Here is a 24,859-nt window from a genome sequence, read left to right as displayed (position 1 = left end):
TTGGTTAATTTAAGATTAAATCCCTTAATATGTGACCCCATAGATTTTATTCTATCTGGTAGTGAGATATATTGTGATCTCCATCATAATATCATCGAAACTCCTTTCGATGGGTTAGAATAATTCTAACTCTACACTTTGAGGGTCATCGATCATCAAGATGATGCCCGATAAGTCCCATAATCTATCAGTGACATCTAGCAGTATGTAGTGACAACCTAGTAGAATAAAAATATAAACTCCTAGACGCAGTTATCATATAATTCAATCCTTCTATCATGAGTCTTGACTTAACGGAGGTCATGGAGAACTTGTCAGACCCATCATCAATCATATGCCAGATTGGCTCAACTTAAATTCACTTATGAATATCATGAAAACTCTTTTTCAATATTCACACTTGCTTTGGCCAAAGATTTTCTGAACTCAGTCTCACAAATCATATAGGACTTCTCTTTTTCTATTAAGGTCGATAGATTCCATTTAGGTACATCCTACTCCTAACAACGAACCTGAATCTATTATAACCAACATACATAGTAAGGATCCGAATGGCTAGGAACCAAGAGAATATGCAGTCAAACTCAATAGCCTCACTGCAAATAATCGATGACACCATAGGTCAAAGAACCACTCATACCACTACAGCATCGAGATAACTACTGATGAGTGAGTAGACATCCAAGTGGTTTCTCATGTTGGTCACGCTTAGTACAAGTTGTTCTCTAACAACCATCGGTACTCTAACCTCAGTATCCTTACACTGCAGATTTGAGACTCATCTATCTAAAAGGAAGGTGATCCGTATACTAATTTTTAAATAGATAGATCACTGTCCTCCATGACGATCCTTTGATCGGGAGCATTTAGAAACTAATCACTAATTAATGTATGTCTCAAATTCTCAACACCTTGAGAATATGTAAAATAATCTTTGTTAATTTTTAAGATAAATCATCGACACATAAACATGATTGAAAATAAAAATATCCTTTATTAATAATGAAAGTGTTATAAATACCCTGAAATTACAAAATATGTTAGCCAACAATTGGCTTCTAGGGCACTCATCTAACAAACTCTCACTTGATCTAAAGTCAATTGGCCATATGCTAGAGACCCATCTTCTCAAGGTGAGCTTTGATTAATTTGGACCGTCGGATCGCACATTTGTAGTGGGCCACCACCGCTAGATATGGAACAACATAACCTCAGCTGTCCGATCACGTATCTGGAGCGATCTCTACCATCGGATCGCACGAATTTCCTCCTCCCTCCTGTGAAGCGCATCGTGCATCATGAATCACTCTTGTGGACTACGCCCTTAAATCCATGGACCGCACCCTTGAATCCATGGATCGAGCGGCTGGTCCATCGTGCACCGAAGATTATAAAATTAATTTTTAGGATATTTTAGCTTGATTTTTGCTCCGATTTATTCCTAAAAAATAAAAAAAATATGTATTAAATTGCTCAATAATTCTTCATCATTTTGGTACTTAAATTGCTCAATTAAATTGACATCTATTTTTCATAAATATATTTTAATTTTATATTTTTTTAAAATTATCTATTTTTATAAGAGAATCTAATTTATTTATAAAATTAGATTTTTTAGAAGATATTAACACCATAAAAAATCAAAAATATCTTCAATAAATATAAAAAAATACTACTTATTACACTCTTAAATTTGAACTTTACTCATCTTGGAGTAAAGAAAAAATTTAGAATTAAGTACCATTTAACTAAAAGTTTCAAATTTTATCAAGTAGTTTTAAAAAGAGCCACTGATGTTTAGTAGAGCATGAGTGAGGTATGTCTTAATACTAATCAATGTGAGAGTTAAACTAAGAACACTAAATCTTTTCTAAACTTTTTCTAAATTACACCTACCTTTATCTCCAAATCATTAACTTTCATATGGACAAATATATTGTTACTTTCATTCTTCATTTATTATTATTATTTTTTAACGTTGTACTGCTATTGAGTATCTTAACCCCTTAAGCTTTCTGTTTGACCCATGTAGCGAGTTTTCAGTCAGTGACTCTCAAACCAGATGATTTTAAGGTATTAAGTATAGAATATCCCGCGAACCTCTTTGTTCGAATCAAACAGGCTACGAGTTAAAACTAGCTTTACAACGAAGCTTCTTTGTCCTTCATACTTTTTGATGTGAAACTCAATGCTTGCTTAGGCAAAGAGGCTCGATTACTCAGCATAAAGTACTTAAAAACTTTATTTTTAAAATTTTTTTAATATATGAAGAAACATATAGTTACCCTACACAAGCTCATAGGAAGTAAACTCTTTTTTGATACTGATAAAAAAATTTAGAAATACTCAAAAAAAATTGTTTAGGTTCTAAACTTAACTTTTTATTAAGTTTTCTTAATACTTGATCCCTCAATATCTCATAAACTCTCTGATTTGTACATCAATTTTTTTTAAAAAAATACTTGATTTAACTCGATTTTTAAGTATAATCAGGTACTTAAATGCTAAATACTGACTTACTTGAGGACTTAAAAATTTTTTATTCTCCCTCTCAATTGAATCGATATTGTCCTCAATGGAGTAAGAAAAAATAAAAGGTGCATACAAAGAAAAAGAAAAAGAGAGATGTCACCTGATCCAGAAATCTTTTCAAAATTGATTCTCCTCCCAACTTAGCCAATATTATCCTCAAATCTTTACAAAAAATACGAAGCGAGACTCGATTAACCTAAACAAAATATAAAAGATATCAAAAAGTAGAAGCTAAAACTGAATTACCTCTCAGAGAGCACTAAGTTTATGATCTTCAGCCAGATCATATTTATTGATAGGTACTTCCACACAGAGCGGTCTATTATTTTAAAAAAAATAAAGATCAGTTAAAATAAAGTAAAAAAAATTTAGATTGCCTCCCAAAAAGTACTAAGTTTCATGTCTTCAGCCAGACTAAACCCGTGATATAGAATCAATCAGAATAAATAGGCTCATAGAGAACCATGGTCTCCTCCTCAATTTCAGTAGGCAACTCCAAGAATAGTTTCAATCATTATCCATTTACTTTAAAAGTAGCACCATTGCTTGGATTTTTGATCTTTACAGTCCCATGAGAGAAATCTTCTTTTACTATATAGGGCTCTGTCCATCTAGATCTAAATTTTTTAAAAAATAAATGTAGCCTAGAGTTATACAAAAAAAAATTTTGACCAAATGAAAATGATTTTTTAAGGATTGCTTGATCATGAAATACTTTAGATTATTTTTTGTATATCTTAGCATTATCGTATATCTCATTCCTGATTTTCTCAAGTTCATCAATTTGTAGCTTCCTATGTTGTCTAGCCTCGTCTAGATCCATGTTCAACTTTTTGATAGCCCATATAGCCCTATATTCAAGCTCTACTGGCAAGTGACATGCTTTACCAAACACAAGCCTATAAGGAGACATTCCTAAGTTGATTTTGAAGACAGTGCAATATGTCCAAAGAGCATCCACTAGCTTCAATGACCAATCTTTTCTATTGATGCTCACAGTCTTCTCTAGAATTTATTTGATTTGACGATTTAAAACTTCAACTTGTCCACTAGTCTGGGGGTGATAGGGTGTGGCCAATTTATGGATGATGTTGTATTTCTTTATTAGGATTGCAAAGGATCGATTACAAAAATATGTTCTCTGATCACTTATAATGGCTCTAAGGATTTCAAAATGAGAGAGGATGTTTTGTTTTAGAAATTTGATAATAATTTTACTATCATTCGATCTACACGACATAGTCTCTATCTATTTGGACACGTAATCAATAGCCATTAAGATATATTCATTCCCGAAAGAGTTTGAAAGTGATCCCATGAAATCAATACCCCACACATCAAAAATCTCACAAACTAAGATCGGATTTAATGGCATCATATCTCTTTTTGTGATTCGTCATACTTGTTGACACCTAGTGCAGCTTTTACAGTATTCATATGCGTTCTTAAATAAATTGGGCCAATATAATCCATATTGGAGAACTTTTACGATAATTTTTTTGGATCCAAAGTGGCCACCGCAGGTTTGGTCCTGACAAAAGGATAAAATACTTTTGATCTCATAGTCCAAGACACATCTTCTAATGATTTGGTCAGAATATTGTTTAAACAGATATGGATCATTCCAAATAAAATACTTTACTTGGATAAAGAATTTGTGTTTGTCCAGAGTGGTCCATTAAGAAGAAATCCTACCAGTGGCAAGTAATTGGCAATATCAATATACCATGGTTCTTTGGTCACGGACATGAGCTGCTCATCAGAAAAAAATTCTTTTATTGATGGTTCGTTAGAGAGTGTATCAGTCAATCGAGATAGGTGATTAGCCACTACATTTTCGGTTCCTTTCTTATTCTTGATTTTTAGATCAAATTCTTGAAGAAGTAAAATCCATTGGATCAAGTGTGCTTTTGCATCTTTTTTTGTTAAGAGATGTCTAATAGCTGAGTGATCAGTGTATACAATGACATGTGACCCAACCAAATAAGATCTAAATTTTTTGAGAGTAAAGATGATAGTCAAGAACTCTTTTTCAGTGGTTGAGTAGTTGAGCTATGCATCATTAAGGGTCCTACTGGCATAGTAAATAACTCACGGTAGCTTATCAATTCTTTATCCTAAAATGGCTCCAATAGCATGATCAAATGCATCACACATGAATTCGAAGGGTTGAGTCCAATTGGATGGGTGAATGATGGGTACGGATGTCAATACCTTTTTAAGATGCTCAAAAGAATCAAGGCAATCAGAAGTGAAATCAAATTTGACATCTTTGGTAAGAAGATTGATCTGTGGTCGAGCTATTTTGTTAAAATTTTTTATGAACCTTCTATACAAGCCAGCATATTCTAAGAATAAATAAATTTCTTTGACTAATTTGGATGGTGAAAGATTTACAATTAGATCTATTTTGGCTTTATCCACTTCAATGCCCTTCTTTGAGATAACATGGCTAAGTACTATACCTTCTTTGACCATGAATTGATATTTTTTCTAATTAAGTACTAAGTATTTCTTCTTATACCTTTCTAAGATCAGTCTTAGGTGATGTAGGCACTCGAAAAAGGTGGAGCCAAAGATGAAAAAATCATCCATGAATATTTATAAAAATCTCTCGATCATATCAGAAAAGATATTGACCATGCACCTTTGAAAAATAGATGGAGTATTACATAAACCAAAGGGCATGCGTTTATAGGCAAAAATTCTAAATGGACAGGTAAATGTGATCTTCTCTTAGTCTTCTGGTACTATAGGAATCTAGTTATAACCGAAATATCCATCAAGAAAATAATAGAACTCATGTTCAGCTAACCTTTCCAACATCTGGTCAATGAATGGTAGGAAAAAATGATCATTTCTTGTGGCTGCATTCAATTTTTTGTAATCAATACAGACTCTCCATCCAGTTTGGACTCTAGACGGTACTAACTTATTTGCTTCATTTTGGACAACTATTACCTCTGACTTTTTAGGCACTACTTGAATTGGACTAACCCATGAACTATCTAAAATGGGATAGATAATTTTATTGTCTAGTAACTTGAGAATCTCTTTCTTCACTACCTCCTTCATAGCTGGGTTAAGTCTCCTTTAGGGGTCTCTAATTGGCTTGGCTTCCTCTCTTAAATGAATTCGATGTTGGACAATTGAAGGGCTGATCCCTTTGATGTCAGCCATGGTCCAGTTTATGGCTTCCTTATTCTCTCTGAGAACAGCTAAAAGTTTCTCCTCTTGGGTTTGATATAGGTCTGATGCGATGATTACGGATAGGATTTCTGATGGACCTAGATATGCATATTTGAGGTGCTCAGAAAGTATTTTGAGTTCTAGTTTTAGTGCTTCCTCAATCGATGGCTTATGTATTGGTTCATCCATCCTTACAAGTGGTTCGATAAGTGGTTGCTATTATGGATGAACTCTCTGATCACTAGATGAAAAAATTTTATAAGCTATTTCAGATTTTTGGTCTAACAAGAGATTACAGTCAAAATCTTTTTTTTCTAGATTAATAGTTTTATAGATCTCATCCTGTATCAGATTTACATCAATGAATTGGTCTCTTTTATTTTTAAGATTGAAAATATTAAGATCGATGGTCATGTTTCCAAATGAGAGCTTCATGAGTCCATTGCGATAATTGATTAGGATGTTGGTGGTTACTAAGAATGGTCTTCCTAAGATTATTAGAATGTGACTTTTTGGTTTAGACACTGGTTCAATCTCAAGGATCACAAAATTCACAGGATAAATGAAATTACCGACCTTGATTAATACATCCTCTACAACTCCTTTGGGGATCCTCACTGATCGATCTGCCAATTACAATGTAATTTCTGTAGGCTTTAATTCTCCTATTCTCAATTTTTCATAGACCGAATAAGGTAAGATGTTCACACTAGCCCCTAAGTCTAATAAGGCCCTGTCAATGATGGTTTCTCCAATGACACAAGAGATTATCGAAGATCGGATCTTTATACTTAACAGACATGTGACTCGACTGATATGAGCTCACACTGACCGCCAAGAAAGCTTTTTTGAGAATATTGGTGGTCTTCTTCTTTGTGCATCAGTCTTTGAGAAATTTGATGTATGTGAAAATTTGTTAGATCATGTCTAGTAGAGAGATATTTACTTTCACTTGTTTAAATATCTCTAAGATTTGATCCATATGGGCTGAATGTCTATTGGACCTAAGTTTATCTAAAAAAAGAGCTACAAGATTGGTGGGTGATGTCTTGACTTGCTTAAACCCTAAGGTGGATTCTACAAGTGACTTGGGTGTTTCGTCAATCTCTGTTGACTCCTTAGACTTATCTGGCTTCTTAGACTCGATCTGATCGATCACTTGCTCATGCGATAGTTTAGACAATGGGTCATCTTGGTCTTCAGCTGTACCGACATGATTGTCTATTTGTTTTTCAAATCTTAAGGTGTGAATTACATTTAATTGATTGATCTGAGCTTCTTGTTGTGGTCCTTGATTGTTCTGGATCCTACAATTAGCCTCGGATTGACTCGATAGTTTATTTTTTTCTCTTTTACTCACAGTCGTGGCTAATTGACCTAACTGCATCTCTAAACAAGCAATAGCCTAGGTGTTGGAAGTTAAAAGTTGGCTCGTGATCTGCATGAAGTTGTTCAGTGTAGTGTTGGTGCTAGCAGTCAATTTTGCTAGGATCTCTAGACTCTTTTCTAGCGAGTTAAGCCTTTAATCATTACTGAAACTTGGTGGGTTATTTGATGATTGAGTGAATCTGAGATTGGGCAGTGTGAAGGTAGGTCTATTTGAGTTTGACCCTTGTGATCAAGAAAAATTGAGATGATTCCTCCATCTTGGATTGTACGTTGGTGCGTAGGAGTTATTTGTGGGTCTTTGATTGACTGCGCTCACCTGTGCTACTTCATTCTTAGTTAGACCTATCAAGAAAGGACATCCTTCCATTGTGTGGTCTGTAGCATTACACCCATTGCAAGTGGATGCTGCAACTTGGTTCACTTGATTGTGTCCCTTGAGTTCTAGGGCCTCTATTCTATGGATCAAAGATGCAAATTTAGCCTCTTCAGCTAGGAAAGGTTGAACTTGATATACAACCTCTCTTGAAGGTGTAAGTCTATCGGGTTCTCTAGTAATCTTTCATTATAGGCTCTTTTCTGCTAGATCCTCTAAAAATTACCAGGCTTCTATAGGCTCTTTGTTCATGAATTGACCCTGACACATTGATTCTAACATGATTCTAGAGTTTGGATCTAGTCCTTCATAAATGATTTGGCACAGCCTCCAAATTTTTATTTCATGGTGTGGGCATTGACTCAAAATATTCTTAAAACGATCAAAGTACTTTCAAAAAGACTCATCGGGTAATTGATAAAATTGATTAATTTCATTCCTAAATTTGGTAGTCTTATGGTGTGAAATTTTTTTTTTCAGGAACACTTTAATAAAACCCTCCCATGATGCTATGGATTGGTTAGAAAGACTGTATAACCACTTTTTGACACTATCCTTGAGGGCAAAGTTGATCAACCTAAGTTTTACAGCATCCTCAGTGAGTTGTTGAAGCCGCATCATGGTGCATACTTCCTTAAATTTTCTCATAAAAATATATGCATCCTCGATTCCAGTGAATTTGAAAAGTATGTTTATGATCTAAGGTTTAATTTCAAAATTGACATCAGTTTGTGGCAGTCGGATACATGAGGGTTGGGCTGATCCAACTGGGTAACTAAGGTCTTTAAAGACCCAAAGTTCATGTTCGAATTCACCCATGGTGGGCTTAAGGTCTATTAAACTCGATGCAGAGTTTAGATCTATTCTCATTAATAGACCAGATATCTTTGTCCAAGAAAAAATTTGAGAATTTTTAGTTATTTTTATAATTTTTTTAAAGAGAAGAGGAAAGAGAGAGATGAGAAGAGAATTCTAAAGATGAGAGCTTAAGGAGTCCTAAATCGAGAGACGATAGAGAAGAGTATTTTAATTAGGATTAATGATTGTAGATTAGTAATCAAGTTATGCAGTCAATCCTAGCTAAGGATAACCCTAGATCTAGACAGCTCCTAACTGCCAAAGTTGTCTTTGAGCATTCCAAAAAAAGACTAGCCACTCAACTGGCCAGGTAAGTGTAAGGTTGGTGGAGGTCCCCCCGTTGCTTTTCTTAGATACCAACTGAGTTGGCCAAATAAGCGAACGGACCCAATTAAATAACCATCTTCCTTTAGAACATAGTCCCTGAACCATTTTTTTAGACACCAGTCAAACTAACTAATCCTAACCCGATCTAACTCTTAGGATCTCTTGTCCTATTGAGCTCGAGAGTCCTTAGGGGCCAACATCTAATTAATTTTATATTAAGATTTAGATCAATGCAGTATGTAAGATAATGGTTTGTGGACCAAAGAAGGATGATGAAATCTTCACCTTATCTTATTTAGGGTTTGTGCTCTTAAGATGTTTTATGAAATTATGTAATGCAAGAAGAAAAGATGGTCAGATTTGGTAGTTGGTCAAGAGTAAATTAATTTGTTTCACTTTTTAAGTTTTGTGATTAGGTATCTAATTTCCTAAGTAGATTATGAGGTGTCAATGTAGAGATTTTTTTTTTTGAAAGAAAGAAAGTTTGACTAAGTAACTAAGCAAGTTAAAAAGCAAATAAAAAAAAACTAAGAATAAGACTAAAGAAAGTTTTTTTTAATAAAAAAAAATCATGCCTAGATCTCCAGCAATGGCGTCAAAATTTTGATCGCTATCGTAGGCGGTCAAGAATAAAAATCAATTCAAACTATATAGATAGGGTGAGTCGGAATTATTTTCACGGAGATCTAGGGTGATTATTTAAAAAAAAAAAATAAAAGAGAATTGATTGTAGAAGGATTAAAGAAAGAATAAAATAATAAGAATTCAATTATAAATGTAAATTAATTTATGAAAGAAAATAAGTCAGAGAGATAATCCAAGAATTCTGAATCCACCATGCAAATTAGATTTATTTTTTTTTTATATTATAATATTAATTCTTATTATTAGGGTATTAGTATAGCTTATCTCTAAGGGGTACGGACTGTATCAGTAGATCACGACTCATCCTATTAGAGTATAAACTATCTCAATTCAATTATAAGATATAAGATTTAATCTAACATGACATGATCTATCTTTCTTAGGCACATACCATATCCAGAAATCACGACATTTCAGTAGAAGGTATAGGCCATGTAGGCTAGATCAATATCTCAGAATAAAAAGATATAAAATAAAAGATAATTTTATTGCATGAAAATTAAATACAAAAAATAAAATAAAAATTTATTTACAGACTTCATCGTATTTTCAGGTTGAAGGGATTTAGCCATTAATCAAGATCTCTAGCTCCATATTCTCTCTTTTTCGGGATCCAAAATAATAAAATAAAAATTTTTGTTCTGCTTCCTTTGCTCCTATGCTTTCTCTCTATGCCTCTCTCACTCTTGGATCCCTAAATCTCTCTAATTTTTTTTCATATTTCTACTAATTTTTTCTTCTCTTTACTCTTATTCTCGAATCTTCTATTTATAAGTAAATTTTTCATCTTTTTCTGATAGCAAAAAGAGTCCTAAAACCCTTAGACATAGTATAATACTCGAAAAAATTAATTCTGGCCGTCGGATTTCACTTGGACTGTCCAGATTAGATCAAAAATCAACGTTTAAGTCATTCTCTCAGTCGGAGACAATAACAGCCATTCGATCACGCATCAGATGGAATCTGGGCCATTGGATCGTGCTCCTTTTATCTCCTATTCACAATCGGGAATAGCATCAACCATTGGATCAGACTCCAGATCAATTTCCAACCGTTGGATCGTGCATAGAAATCCTTCTTCTGATTAGTTTTCCATCGACAACGAATGTGGATAGTTGGATCTAGTTCAAGATTAATTTGGACCGTCGGATCACGTATTTGTAGTGGGCCACCACCGCTAGATATAGAACAATGTAACCTCAACCGTCCGATCATGTATCTGGAGCAATCTCCATCGTCGAATCGCGTGAATTTTCTCCACCCACCTGTGAACCACATCGTGTGCCACGAACCACTCCCGAGGATCGTGCCCTTAAATCTGTGGACCAAGCGATCGGTCCACCGTACATCGAAGGCTATAAAATTGATTTTTAGGATATTTTGGCTTGATTTTTGCTCTAATTTATTCCTAAAAAATAAGAAAAAATATGTATTAAATTGCTCAATAATTTTCATCATTTTGGTACTTAAAATTACTCAATTAAATTGACATCTATTTTTTATAAATATGTTCTAATTTTATATTTTTTAAAAATTATCTATTTTTATAAGAGAATCTAATTTATTTATGAAATTAGATTTTTTAGAAGATGTTAGCATCATAAAATATCAAAAATATCTTCAATAAATATAAAAATATACTACTTATCATACTTCATATTTGAACTTAATGAATTTTTCAAAGACTTCAGATTTTTGATGCATCAAATATACAAAATCATACCATGAATAATCATCAATAAAAGTTATGAAGTAGACATAGCCACCTTTAGCTTATACATTAAATGGACCACATACGTCAGTATGTACTAGAGCTAATATCTCAATGATCCTTTCTTCTTATTCCACAAAGGACAGTTTTGTCATTTTTTCTTGAAGATAGGACTCACAAATCGGATAAGACTCAGAAGTCAATGATCCGAAAAGATCATCTTTCTCCAATTTGTTGAGTGTATCCTCTCCTATATGGCCTAGCCTAAAGTGCCATAGATATTTTTGGCTAATCCTATCTCAAGTCTCTTAGACTCTATGGCATTCACAGTTTGCTCATTAATATTAACATTCGCATCCATATGCAAACGATAAAAACCATCAATTAAGAAAGCATATGCAACAACTTTATTTTCAAAATAAATTACATATATATCTTTATTGAAATAAAAATTATAATTATCCTGTACCAGCATAAATATAAAAATTAAATTCTTAATGGCTATAGGTACATAATAGCAATCTTTTAATAATAATTTATATTCTAACGATAGTCGCAGAGGATAGGTCCCAACGATCATAGTAGCAACTCTTACTCTATTATCGATTTGAAGAGTAATCTCACCTTCCCTCAGTCTCTTAACTTCTTTAAGACCCTGCATAGAAGTACACAAGTGAGTACTTGAACCAAAATCTAGAACCCAACTAGAAGAAGAGAAAATCGTTAGATTAGATTCTATTATGAGCAAATCAGACGTACCTTCAGAAGGTCCATCCTTCTTTCTGATCTTCACAGTCGTCAGGTAGATCGGATAGTTCCTTCTCTAATAACCTTCGACATTACAATAAAAATATTTTTCTTTATCATCGACCTTCTTCAGAACCTGCTTCTTGGACTTGGCCTCGTTCTTTTGCTTCTTCGTAGGCTTCTTTTTTTTCTTAAAAGAAAACTTTCTCTTAGAGAGAGCACGCTTCACAGTCAGAATCGTATCCCTTAAAATTTTTAAGGTACCCTCAGCCGTCACTAATATGTTCAGCAATTCAAGCAAAGTGTTATCAATTTTATTCATATGGTAGTTCATAATAAATTATCCATCTGAATCAAAAAGAGACTGGAAGATTAAATCCATCTGTAATTTCTTATCCATGTTCATCCCAAACTTCTGAAGCTCTTCGATGTCTTTGATCATTGTCAAATAATGATCATTGACGGACTGCCCATTACGCATTTTCACTCTAAATAGTCTCCGAGAGATCTCAAAATAAGCTATGCGACATGCTCACCATACAACTTTTATAGGTGAGTCAGAATCTCCTTGACAGTCCTCATGTCTTCATACTGTCACTGCAGATCATTGAACATAGATACTAGAATGTAGCATTTTGCCTTATTATCCTCATCCATCCATTTCTCAAGTGTGGCTCATTGATCAGGGGATGGATGAGTTAGTAACACAGGTGCATCTTGGTCTAAAACATGAGTTAGCTTTTTGAAACTGAGAACGATTCTCAAATTTCAAAGCCAGTCCTTGTAATTTATCCCGATCAACCTATTTGTGTCAAGGATATGGGCTAAACGATTTGAACTCGATATAGTTATCTGTAAAGAGAATAGTTTCTAATTAAATATTTATACTTATTAAATATTTATTCTAAAAATTGTTAAAATCAAATAAGGCTTCTATTATTTTCTCGAATCTCCCACACTCTTCGAATAGAAAAATAAAAATCTATACGTGATCGATTTCTAATGGATACTGTGGTTTCACTGATCTATACACACCTTACCTAATAGTTATTGGTGAGCATAGACCAATGAGGGGACAACACCTTATCTATTACTTCACTAAGTAAGATGTAGTGGATTCAGTTTCTAAGTCCTGTGGTCTCACCTAACAGTTATTGGCATATTGTTTAGTTAAGTCTGACCCATTGTTCACCAGCGACCGTAAAGCCATCATTGGGCCCCTCACCTAACAGTTATTGGATCCAACTCTATCTCTATCCCTGGATATCTAATGCATATAGAATGATTATACCTTTTCGATGCAACCGAATCACTATAACCAGTCGAAAATGATCAATGTTAGGAAGGCACCCACATCTCTACAATGATGGAAGATCGTTAGACTTAATATTTAGTAAGAAGATTTAGGTTTAGATCTCTTCTTAGTCATCAGATTTGATATCTGACTGATCAAGTTCAAGTTAGCACATTCACATGTCTGACTTACCAAGTCGGTATGGATGAACTCGAATCAACAAGTAACCTAATTCAAAACTTAATCTCCTAAAATGGTCAGGTAAGTTAAGATGAGTGGGGGTCCCCCTGTTGCTTTTCTTCAACACCAACGAATTAATCAGGATCAATTAAATAACCACCATCTAGATACTTACCTTAGACATCAAATTGATCGATTAGAATCGATCGATTAACCTATTGATCCGGATCCGAACCACTAAACAAAATTAGATCTTGAGTCAATCAATTGACATCAAAATATGAATCGATACGATCAACTATAATTAAACTTAACTTTGAACCCCTTCGATCTAATCCTAACCAACAATTGATTAGGTTCAATCAACTGCTCAAAATTGACAATGAGTTCTAGCTTGATCTAATCAATTGACCCTAATTGTAGTTTGTTCACTAGACCTAATTTATTCAACTCATATCCACATGCAATAACATAATTTTTAAATTTTAAAAATAATTTAGATTATGTTTTATTACGTGCATTAGTGGCTTATGATTTTGAAATATTTTCAGATCTAAATCTAATGTCATATATCATATATATAAAGTTTTAGATCTAAACTATAAATATATATCATATATAATATATATTAAATTTTAAATCTAAAGCTAAAATATATATATATTAAATATATATAATTAGATCTAAAATAATAATTAAAATATTTTAAAAAATAATTTTTAAAAATCAGTTTGCATCAAACTAGGATAATCTTTTTAATATAGGGGGTAAACCCTATATCAAGACAATCTTATACCAGTCCGATATGAATTTTTAATTATTCTAATTTTAAATCTAACATGAATAAAGATATATCACATACATCTATTTTTAGATTTAAAAGATTGATTTAAATATTTCAAAGATATATCTCAAAAGTAATTAATCTTGTGCTAGGACAACCTTTTCGATATAAGGGGTTAACCCTATATCAGGATAACTTTATACCAGCACAAGATCAATATTAAAATATTCAAATTTTTAGATCTAAAATAAAAATTAGATTATACATGTCTTAAAAAACTAGTGGCTCTGATATCATTGTTAGAAAATAGGTAGGGTTGCATGCATAGATTTTCAAACTTTTTGAAATAGCAGCGGAAATGATCTAGATTAAATCCTTTAACCCTACATGCAATAGATCTAATCTAAATCTACCTGAGCCTTGGGTCTAAGACATAATATAATCTAAAAATTAAAATAAAAAATTAAGATTGGATCTCAATACCTGATGCGGCTTGAAATATACCACAACCGATGATCCTAGATCTGAAGGTTCTTGAGCTGCACACATTTTCGATCTCTACAGGTATCTACTGAGATCAATCTTAAACTTTTCTTCTCGATATAGATCCATCTTCTCCAAGATGAATCTTAATCTTTTAAACTTTTGATCAACTCTTAATCTTTGACTGCGATCTCAATGCTTGAATTGCAGCCTTTCTCCCTATTCCTTGCTGTAGAAGAGATCACCCTCAACTCAGGCATGTGGAAAGATGGGACACCCAACCCTTGGGTATTGGAAAGAGAGGAGGAAAAGAAGATGGTATGGAGATGGAGAGAAGATGGAGATCTAAATTTTACAATTCAATTAATTCTTAAACCATAGGAGACCATCTCTTAAATAAATATTTTCTTGATTCCAAATCAATATCCAATTAATCTAAAAAGACTAGTCATTATCTCATAAGGTTCTTTACTTTTTATTTTGATTTTTTTTCAAAAAAATCAGATCCAATTGAAAAAATCTTCTCCTCATATGGCAAGTAGATGGGGCGCCCCACATCCCATAAGGCAGGTAGAGGGGGCACCCACATCAAATCCCTTTAGAGTTTTATGCACACAAGAGAGGGGCTGTAACCCCTCTCTCTCTCTCTCCTTCCACTCTAAGGCAAAAGAGGGGGCGGACCCCTCTCTCTTCTTACACCCACTCCAAGGGGTTTGCACCCCTTGGACTTTCCAAAAAGGGAGGCATGCACCTCCTCTCCTCTTTTCAATTATTTCATACCACAGAAGAAAATAATAAGGGAGAAAATAAAGAGATTTATTTGCCAACTAATTAGCTTGATCCGATCCTTTTGGACCTTCAAATAGGCACCCCTCTAAATCCAAATCAAACTAGATCTAGTTAAGATTCAAGGCTATAGACTTGATCCAATCCTTATCTAATAAGAAATCCAAGTTCAGAGAAGAATTAGATTTAACCATATACTAGCATGGTTGTCCTAAACCTAATTGGATTTCATTAAATCCTAACCCAATTAGAACTTCATAAGTCCAATTGGTTAATTCAAGATTAAATCTCTTAATATGTGACTCTATAGGTTCCATTCTATCTATAATAAGATATATTATGATCTCCATCATAATATCATCGAAATTTTTTTCGATGGGTTGGAATAATTTTAACTCTGTCCTTCAAGGATCATCAATCATCAAAACGATGCCCAATGAGTCTCACAATCCACCAGTGACATCTGGCAATGTTAGTGACAACCCAGTAAAATAAAAGTATGAATCCTTAAGTACAGTTATTGTATGATTCATCCTTCCATTATGAGTTTCGACTTGACGGAGGTTATGGAGAACTCGTCAGACTCCATCGTCAATCATATATCATATTGGCTCGACTTGAGTTTACTTGTGAATCTCATGGAAACTCTTTTTCAGTATTCACACTTACTTTGGTCAAAGACTTTTTGAACTCAGTCTCGCATAGGACTTCTTCTTTTCTACTAAAATTGATAGATTCCATCTAAGTGCATCCTACTCCTAACAGCGAACCTGAACCTACTATAGCCAACATACATAGCAAGTACCTAAATGGCTAAGGATCAAAGAAACATGCAATCAAACTCAGTAGTCTCGTTTTGAATAGCCAATAACACTGCAGGTCAAAGGACCACTCATACTACTACAGCATTGAGATAATCACTGATGAGTTAATAGATATCCAAGTGATTTCTCATGTTGATCATGCTCAGTGTCAGTTGTTCTCTAACAATCATCTACACTCTCATCCTAATGTCCCTACACTACAGACCCAAGACTCATCTGTCCCAAAGAAAAGTGATCCATGCATCGATCTTTAAATGAATTGATCACTGTCCTTCATGACAATCCTTTGATCGGGAGCATTTAGAAACTAATCACTAATTAATATATGTCTCAAATTCTTAATATCTTGAGAATATACAAAATCATCTTTATTAATTTTTAAGACAAATCATAGACACATAAACATGATTGAAAATAACAATACTCTTTATTAATAATAAAAATATTACAAATACAAAGTTAAATCTTAAAATTACAAAATCTATCAGCCAATTATTGGCTTCTACGGTACTCATCTAACATCAACCCTCTCATCTAGATTCAAGGATGGGCCTATAACAAAAGGGTCATACTGATAGGGGACTGGAATAGTCTCCAACTACACAGACCACTCAAATGAAGACTCATGATGCCAACAGGGATCCGATGCTATCATCTAGGGCATGTAGAAAGATAAAGGCCCTGACATCTGTGGATCAGAAGGTGGTGGCATATGTACAGCATGCGGCGATGACATCTACGGAATATATGGTGATGGCATATGTAAAACATGTGGTGATGATGTATATCTCATATCTGGTGTATTGGATGCTCCATGCCAAGGTACACAACTATCTGGGTCATAGCTAATCACCATCAATATCTCTAAATATGATCTCTCCATCTCCCATAGTATCTGGATCCGCTCGTCCTCATCAGTTGTAGATAGAGCACGACGAGTGTCCAATATAAAATTCGACAAATGATCAGTCTATATAATAAAAATAGAATTAACAATACATTATAGAATATAAAATAAAGATATAACAGAACTACATAAAATATTTTACATTAACGATTAGAAGTAAAATGAAAACTTAATGAATTGAAGTTCAATATGAGATTGACATAAGGCATAATTTTCATGGTCTTACCAATATGCATACAGTAGAACTCTCATCCTCATGTCCTGAAACTACATATCGAGGCTGCTCAATGACCCGTACTGTAAGAGTAGGAATGGAATGGAATGCTTACATTGCCATCTAAGATGGTCTGTGATCAATGGATCTCTTGTAATAAAAGAATACTGCGATCTTGAGGGCCCAGATGACATAGATCGTAAGCCATAACACACTAATAAATCTAAAATAATAACATGCATCCCAAGTATATTAGAGCATGAAAAATATGATACTAATTCATTACATGAGAAATATAACTCTGTAATTATATATAGAACAATGATTCATCTCTGGACATAAACTACACAACAGCTCAACTATCGAAAAATAGATAGAACAATACACAACTCTGGACATAGACTACACACAGTTCAACTATCGAAAATACATAAAAAATATACAACTCTGAAAATACATAGAGCAATACACTCTGCTGCCTTTAATTTTTTCCACTGCTTGAAGTTGATGTGTGTAGAAGAAATCTAGAATAGCGACGATGATCATGACCCTGTTCTTTACAAATGCCATGATGGTTCTTGCTTCTTATTTGCTTATCATCCATCTCATTTCGCAGTCTTGTTGACTTTGGCCTACCTTTCTGCTTAGATCTCAAATGATGATGATCAGAAATACATGTGAACATATGTGTGGACCTCCAATAATTTTCATATGGTAATAGATAAAACTTGCCACTCCAAGCATTCATATATGCCGCAACTATATATGCATCATCCACGAATCCACTAAAATGTACAGCAATTTTTTGGCATAGAGCTAAAACATGTGAACAAAGATATCTATAGATGCTCCACTTTTCACAAAAATATTTTTTATTATTTAAAGTCACAGTATAAAAATTTTTTCCACCTCTTAACCCTGTGCTTGCTCTCCTCGTAAGTACTTCATATATGTCTCTTTGAATGTTGAATGCTATTACAGTGTACTGGTTAGCTTTAACTTGATCTTCTGTAATTTTAATTATAACATGAGGAGTAAAAAACTATTTGGGTTCTCCTGCACATATCTTAAGGCTTGGGTATATCTCATATTAAAATATTTACAAGATGATAAAATATCATTTGAACATAAGTATTTTAGATGTCTGTCAAAAATTAGGCCTATTCTATTTCTATCTTGTGCGATATGTGTTCTGAACCGAAAAAAAAATCAACTCCAACTAGTAGTCGTCTTCCATCCATAATTGCATATGCTAAGAGATAAATTCTATTCTCTGTAGCAACTCTTGTTGCAATTAGCATCTTATCTTTAAACTTTTCATACAAGTGCATACCATCAATGCTGATCACAGGACAGTAGTGCCTCCAACTCTGGATGGATGGTTAGAAACTTAGAAAACATAATTTAAAACCCATACATCAAAATTTTTAGTTGGAAAGAAATCCCATAAAACAACAGTGCTGGAATTTATATTTTGGAGTGTAGCTATATAATAGGATAATTTTGTATAAAACGGCTCTCATTCTCCATAAATATCAACCAATACCTTCTATTTTCTAAACCATACTTTTCTGTATGACATTATATATTGAAATTACTCATTAACGGTTGCCACAATAGTTTCAACTTTAATATGGATCTTTCTCAATAATATGTCGGACTAGTATGCCAATCATCCTTCCACTGACATATTTGTGGTCTCGACTCAACTCCTTAAATAAATAAGTATAAGAACCCTCATATCTTGTGATTTGAAAATATCCATGCTTTTTTAACAATGCAGCACGAAGCTTCCATTTAAGTTCTTGTTCATTATCTGATGATGCACATCGTATGGACCACAACTTTGAATGTGATTAAACTACATTATATATCTGATACTTCTGAATGTGATAAAGATCAATAGCTCTCTTTAGCTCATCTTTACTCTCAAATATCAGACCTATAGAAAATTCAATCATCGAGGAGTTTCAAAACTGATAGTCAGAGTTCCATCTTCGACCAGCACTAACACCACCATCATGATTTAAATTTAAGTTGCTAAAAAATTATGAAGGTTCATGCAAACAAGGTTCAGGTTCTTCTACATTAATATCGGGCTAATCATCTTTATCACCATCTTCATCTTCATCTTCATCATTGTTACTGTCCTCATTAAGCCATTCTTCTTTAGTCTCATTTTCATCTGACTCAAAATCTCAGTTATCAGAATTTATTTCAGTACTGACCCAATTATCGTCCTCCATTTGAGAATCATATCCCGCACTTACTGCTACTTCCATCATAGGAGAAGTCACTATAAGACTTTGAATAATTGGACAACTAGGACCAATAGTATTAGAATGTTGTTCTGCAAATATGGCCTCAACATCAACAGTTTGCACCATAGGACTTGAGAAAGGTAAGAAAGGTCTAAGAGTATTACCCTCTTAGGTTAAAAGCCTACTAAAGTATCCAAACCTCGGTACCAACATTTGAGTAGTATTTTCATTAGAGGATACATCTTTCTTTTCAATATATAATTCAATATATCGATATTCTAAAAATTTTAAAAAAAATATAAATATTTTTTGGATATCTTCATCGTCATCAATTGGAACTAAGATATACTTGCTCTGCATTAACTATCCCACTAAATTAAGAGATCTCCACCTCAATTTGATTTCATATTTTTCTCTATCTATATGAATACCACTGCATAAATAGTCTAATAATTCTTGATGTGATAATAATGAAGACAGTCTAATCATCCGACTCGCAGGCTGACTGTACTGTATGCTATCTTCGTCATTTTCTATTATGCCATTTGTTGTGATCCAGGTGGTGTGCCCAAGGCCTAGGGGACCAAGGCTAAGGCCAAGGTCCATCATTCATGAGGGCTTCATGGAGGCTCTAGGGCTAGTTGGGCCCTAGGTTGAAAGGCTGTGGGCCTTTCGAGTTCTTGAGGTCTAGGTTATTGGGCCTCAAGGGATCAACTCTTTATGGACCAGGTCTGGGTCCAGGATAGGTGAGATTAGGTCGAGTCATGGGTGTACATGAGCTTGGGTTAACCTAATCTCCCATAGAGTTGGTCAAGAGAGTTTTGGATTTGGATCACTTGACCCTGTATTTATATATACATACACTGTATAGGTTTGATTAAGCCAAAAAATACGAAACTCTTTCTCTCAAATCTCTCTCTCTCTTCTCCCTCTCTCTCCAGCTATTCTCCATGCCCCAGGAGCAAGAAACCCTAGGGTTTCTTGCCGCCAGGTCCCAAAAAGGCAGGAAAAGCAAGGGGAGGCGCTAGGCTCCCCCTTTGTGCCGCCGACCACTTTTCTCTCTCCCTCTCTTGAAGCTGTCCAAACATCAGGTCCAGGACTTGGAATCTCTTGCGAAGAGGTTGATACAAATTTTTCTCAGATCTGGAGTTGATCTGAGGTCGTTTGAGATGCGGGTGAGATCTCCATCAACAGATCTACAGGAAAGGCTGCAGCAGGACAGATCTGCAAGGTCTGTCTCCATCTACCTTCTTCCCTATCTAGAATATCCTGATTCGAGATCTATAAATTGGAAGACCTCAATCCAGGCCTGATCTGGTTGGGTACCAGATCTTGGATTTTTTAGAGATGATTTCAGTGGCGTTCTTCATCTGGAACGAAAGGCTGACGAAGAAGACAGCAATCAGGCTGATTTCGTCAAGGGCCTTCAATCAAGTCCAGAAGTCTCCAGATTTGTTCGTTGCTGGTTCCGCTGCACCCAAGGTCTGTGGGAGGAGCTGGGATCATGCTCCAATAATTGGTATCAGAGCCACGGTGGTGAGGAAGCGGTTCCAAGCGGAGAAGTTGAAGATCCCAAGTGCTGAAAATTTTCAGCAAGGTACCATCAAGGCATATTCTACACTTCTTGATTTTATATTGCTTGTTTGGCTTGGATCCAGTCATGGGCAGCAATATGAAGGTCGATTTCAAGAAGTTTGATGGCAAAAAAAAATTTTTCATGTGAAAAATTTGGGTGGAGGATCTTCTGGTGCAAGCAGATCTGGATCAGGCTTTGGATGAGAAGCCTGAGAGAATGACAGATAGACAGTGGGCATCGTTGGAGAAGAAAGTATGCTCGATGATTAGAGAATATTTGGCGGATGCAGCATTGTATTCGGTGCTGGAAGAAAAGACCTCAAAGGGCCTTTGGTCGAAGTTGCACACCATGTATATGGGGAAAAATATGTGCAACAAGTTAATGCTGAAGAAGAGGTTGTACAGTCTTCAGATGCAGGAGGGATCTGATGTGATTGGCCACATTCAGAGATTCGACCAGTTGTGTACGAAGTTGATGAATATCGAGGTGAAGCTGGATGAGGAGGACAAATCCCTGTTGCTTTTGTGTTCGCTGTCAGGATCATATGACTCTTTGGTGACTACACTGCTCTACGGCAAGGAGACTCTGGAATATGAGGATATGCTCTCGGTGCTGAGGTCTAATGAGCAAAAGAAAAAGTTGACCAGAGATCGGGCTCCCCAGGAGGGTTTGGCAGTAGAGGAGAGGACAGGTAGAGGCAGAGGCAGAAACAAGTCCAGGGGGCGGTCCAAGTCCAGGAAGGGAAAGAAAGAGATGAAATGCTTCAAGTGCAACGAGTTCGGGCACTTCAAGCGAGAATGTCCACTATGGAAGAGCAAGAAGGGAGAAAAAAGTGGCTCAGAATCAGTGAGTGCAGTTGCTGGGCAGCAGGTGGAGGATGATCTACTTATGGTATCAGATGGTCACAGGTATTACACAGAGGAGTGGACACTAGACTCTGCGTGCTCACATCACTACACACCACACAGGTCTTGGTTTGCGACATACACCAAGACAGATAAGGGATCAGTGACTCTAGGCGACAATCATCCTTGCAAGGTGGCTGGGATAGGGACAGTCAGGGCGAGGATGTTTGATGGGATTGTGAGGACATTGACAAATGTAAAGCACGTCCCGGAGCTGAAAAAGAATCTGGTGTCACTAGGCTACTTGGAGTGCAGTGGATACAGCTTCAGCAGTAGGACTAGAAGTGGAGTACTGAACATCTCCAATGGAGCTATGGTAGTGATGAGAGGCAGGAGGTTGGACAATAACCTCTATCGCATGGAGGGATCTGTGGTGACCGGAGAGTCTGATGCAGCAGCTGCAGCACAGGACCAGCAGGGGGCTTACAGGATGTGGCACTACCGCCTAGGCCACATGGGTGACAAGGGGCTGAGGGAGTTGAGCAGGATAGGACTCATCTCTGATCTGGAGGATGGTGCTACAGGGGAGATCTGTGAGTCTTGCCAGATGAAAAAGCAGAGGAGAGTTCAGTTCAACATCAGTACAACCCGCAGTGCAGCCTCTCTGGAGTTAGTACACACGGATGTGTGGGGACCAGCCCCAGTTTCAGCTAGGAATGGGGCCAGATACTTCATGACCCTGATTGATGATTTCTCAAGAGAACTCTGGATTTACTTCATGAGAGAGAAGTCAGAGATCTTCACCAAGTTCAAGATCTGGAGAGTTGAGGTGGAGAAGGAGCAGGGGAGGAGTGTGAAGTGTCTGAGGTCAGACAATGGTGGAGAGTACACCAACAGAGAGTTTCAGGATTACTGTGAGGAGTGTGGGATCAGGAGACACTTCTCAATTAAGGAGACTCCACAGTAGAATGGGGTGGCCGAGAGGATGAACAGAACACTTCTGAAAAAGGCACGATGCATGAGGCTGCAGGCAGGGCTTCCAAAGGAGTTCTGGGTTGACACAGTTGATGCAGCGGGTTACTTGATCAATCGGTCACCTTACACCAGGTTGGATGGCAGGTTTCCAGAGGAGGTGTGGTCTGGGAGGACAGTTGGGCTGGGCCATCTATGGGTATTTGGGTGCACGGCCTATGTGTACATTGGAGCTGATGAGCGGAGCAAGCTAGACGTCAGATCACACAAGACGGTGTTTCTAGGCTATCCATGAGGAGTTAAGGGATACAGACTGCGGGATCCCTTGGAAAAGAAGGTCATCATTAGTCCGGATGTGACTTTTGATAAGGAGTCAGTCCTACGGAGGCAAGCAGGCATGGAGGAGCAGCAAGAGCAGGAGGAGGTCCAGCAGGGCGCTGCTAGACAGCTTACCTCTTTGATTTTGCCTCTTGTAGGTACTACTGGAGGACATGACATTCGATGGAACACCTACCTAAGGTGTCTCCATAGGTGGAGAGGACTCAGACGGATGATCGAGGTGGAAAGGTCCAGCAGGAGCAAGCTGGATCGAGGACTGATATCGGTGTTGCCCTACACAAGCCCAAAAGGACCATCAGGCAACCGAACTGATATAGCTTCGAGGAGATGCTGTCATATGCCCTAGTGACAACGAATGGAGACCCATATATGTATCAGGAGGCTATTGAGAGCCAGGACAGAGAGCGGTGGGTCCAGGCGATGTCCGAGGAGATGCAGTCTCTCCACCAGAACCAAACATGGCGATTGGTGCAGTTGCCACAGGGGAAAAGGCCCATTGGCTGCAAATGGGTCTACAGTCGCAAGGAAGAGCCTTCAGAGCAGGGAGGTATCAGATTCAAGGCGAGATTAGTGGCCAAGGGATACTCCCAGAAGGAAGGCATCGACTTCAGCAAGGTCTTCTCTCTCGTCGTCAGACATACTTCTATCAGAGTGTTGCTGATCATTGTAGCAGCTCAGGATTTAGAGCTGGAGCAGATGGATGTCAAGATGGCATTCCTCCATGGGCATTTGGAGGAGATGATTTACATGGAGCAACCACCCAGTTTCAGAGATCCAGGATCAGAGAAAAAGTTTGTTTGTTGCAGAAGTCGCTGTACGGGCTGAAGCAGTCGCCGAGGCAATGGTACAAGTGGTTCGACTCCTATGTGTGCAGCATTGGACTTTCCAGATGCGAGTTTGATCCCTATGTTTATGTTCAGTCTCTTGAGGATGGTTCTAGGGTGTTCCTACTCTTGTATGTGGATGACATGCTTATAGCATGCAAGAGTAGGAAGGTTGTGCAGGATCTGAAGGCATCCTTATCTCGGGAGTTTGAGATGAAGGATTTGGGCCCTGCAAGGAAGATCCTAGGCATGGAGATTTTCAGAGACCGAGCCCGGAGGGTGCTGCATCTATCTTAGGAGGGCTACATACAGAAGGTCTTAGAGAGGTTCGGGATGAAGGGAGCAAAGCCGGCGGAGCTGCCACTTGTCGGTCACTTCAGACTCTCGAAGACCATGGCGCCACAGACTGAGGTGGAGGCTCAGGAGATGGAGACGGTCCCGTATGCTTCAGGAGTTGGGAGCTTGATATATGCGATGGTCTGTTGTAGGCCAGACATCGCTCATGCAGTGAGTCAGGTTAGCAGGTTCATAGCACAGCCTGGCAGGGAGCACTGGAGAGCTCTGAAGTGGATATTCAGATACCTGACGGGTTCAGTTGGAGTTGGCATCTGCTACGGACAGCGAGGAGGTGCAGTGGGATACTCTGACATGTCCAGGGAGGCTCAGGGGCTGATTGGCGGTTATGTAGATGCAGACTTCGGTGGAGATGTGGATATCCGGAGGTCTACGACAGGCTTCACCTTTAGCCTGTATGGAGGTCCTATTTCTTGGAGATCGTGTCTGCAGCCTATCACGGCCC

General features: G+C 36.7%; 1 non-coding gene across 1 annotated transcript; it reads left to right on the top strand.

Moving 5' to 3' along the window:
- The first annotated feature begins 7,823 nt into the window (after positions 1–7,823).
- Positions 7,824–7,930, top strand: LOC140855964 (small nucleolar RNA R71). The gene has a single exon (XR_012139406.1). It is a non-coding gene; the product is annotated as a small nucleolar RNA R71 (small nucleolar RNA).
- Positions 7,931–24,859: the final 16,929 nt, after the last annotated feature.

This window comes from Elaeis guineensis, chromosome 2 (genome assembly GCF_000442705.2).
Source record: "Elaeis guineensis isolate ETL-2024a chromosome 2, EG11, whole genome shotgun sequence".
Classification (NCBI taxonomy): Eukaryota; Viridiplantae; Streptophyta; class Magnoliopsida; order Arecales; family Arecaceae; genus Elaeis; species Elaeis guineensis.
Note: the sequence above shows the minus strand (reverse complement) of the source record. Positions and strands in the feature narration are given on the sequence as shown.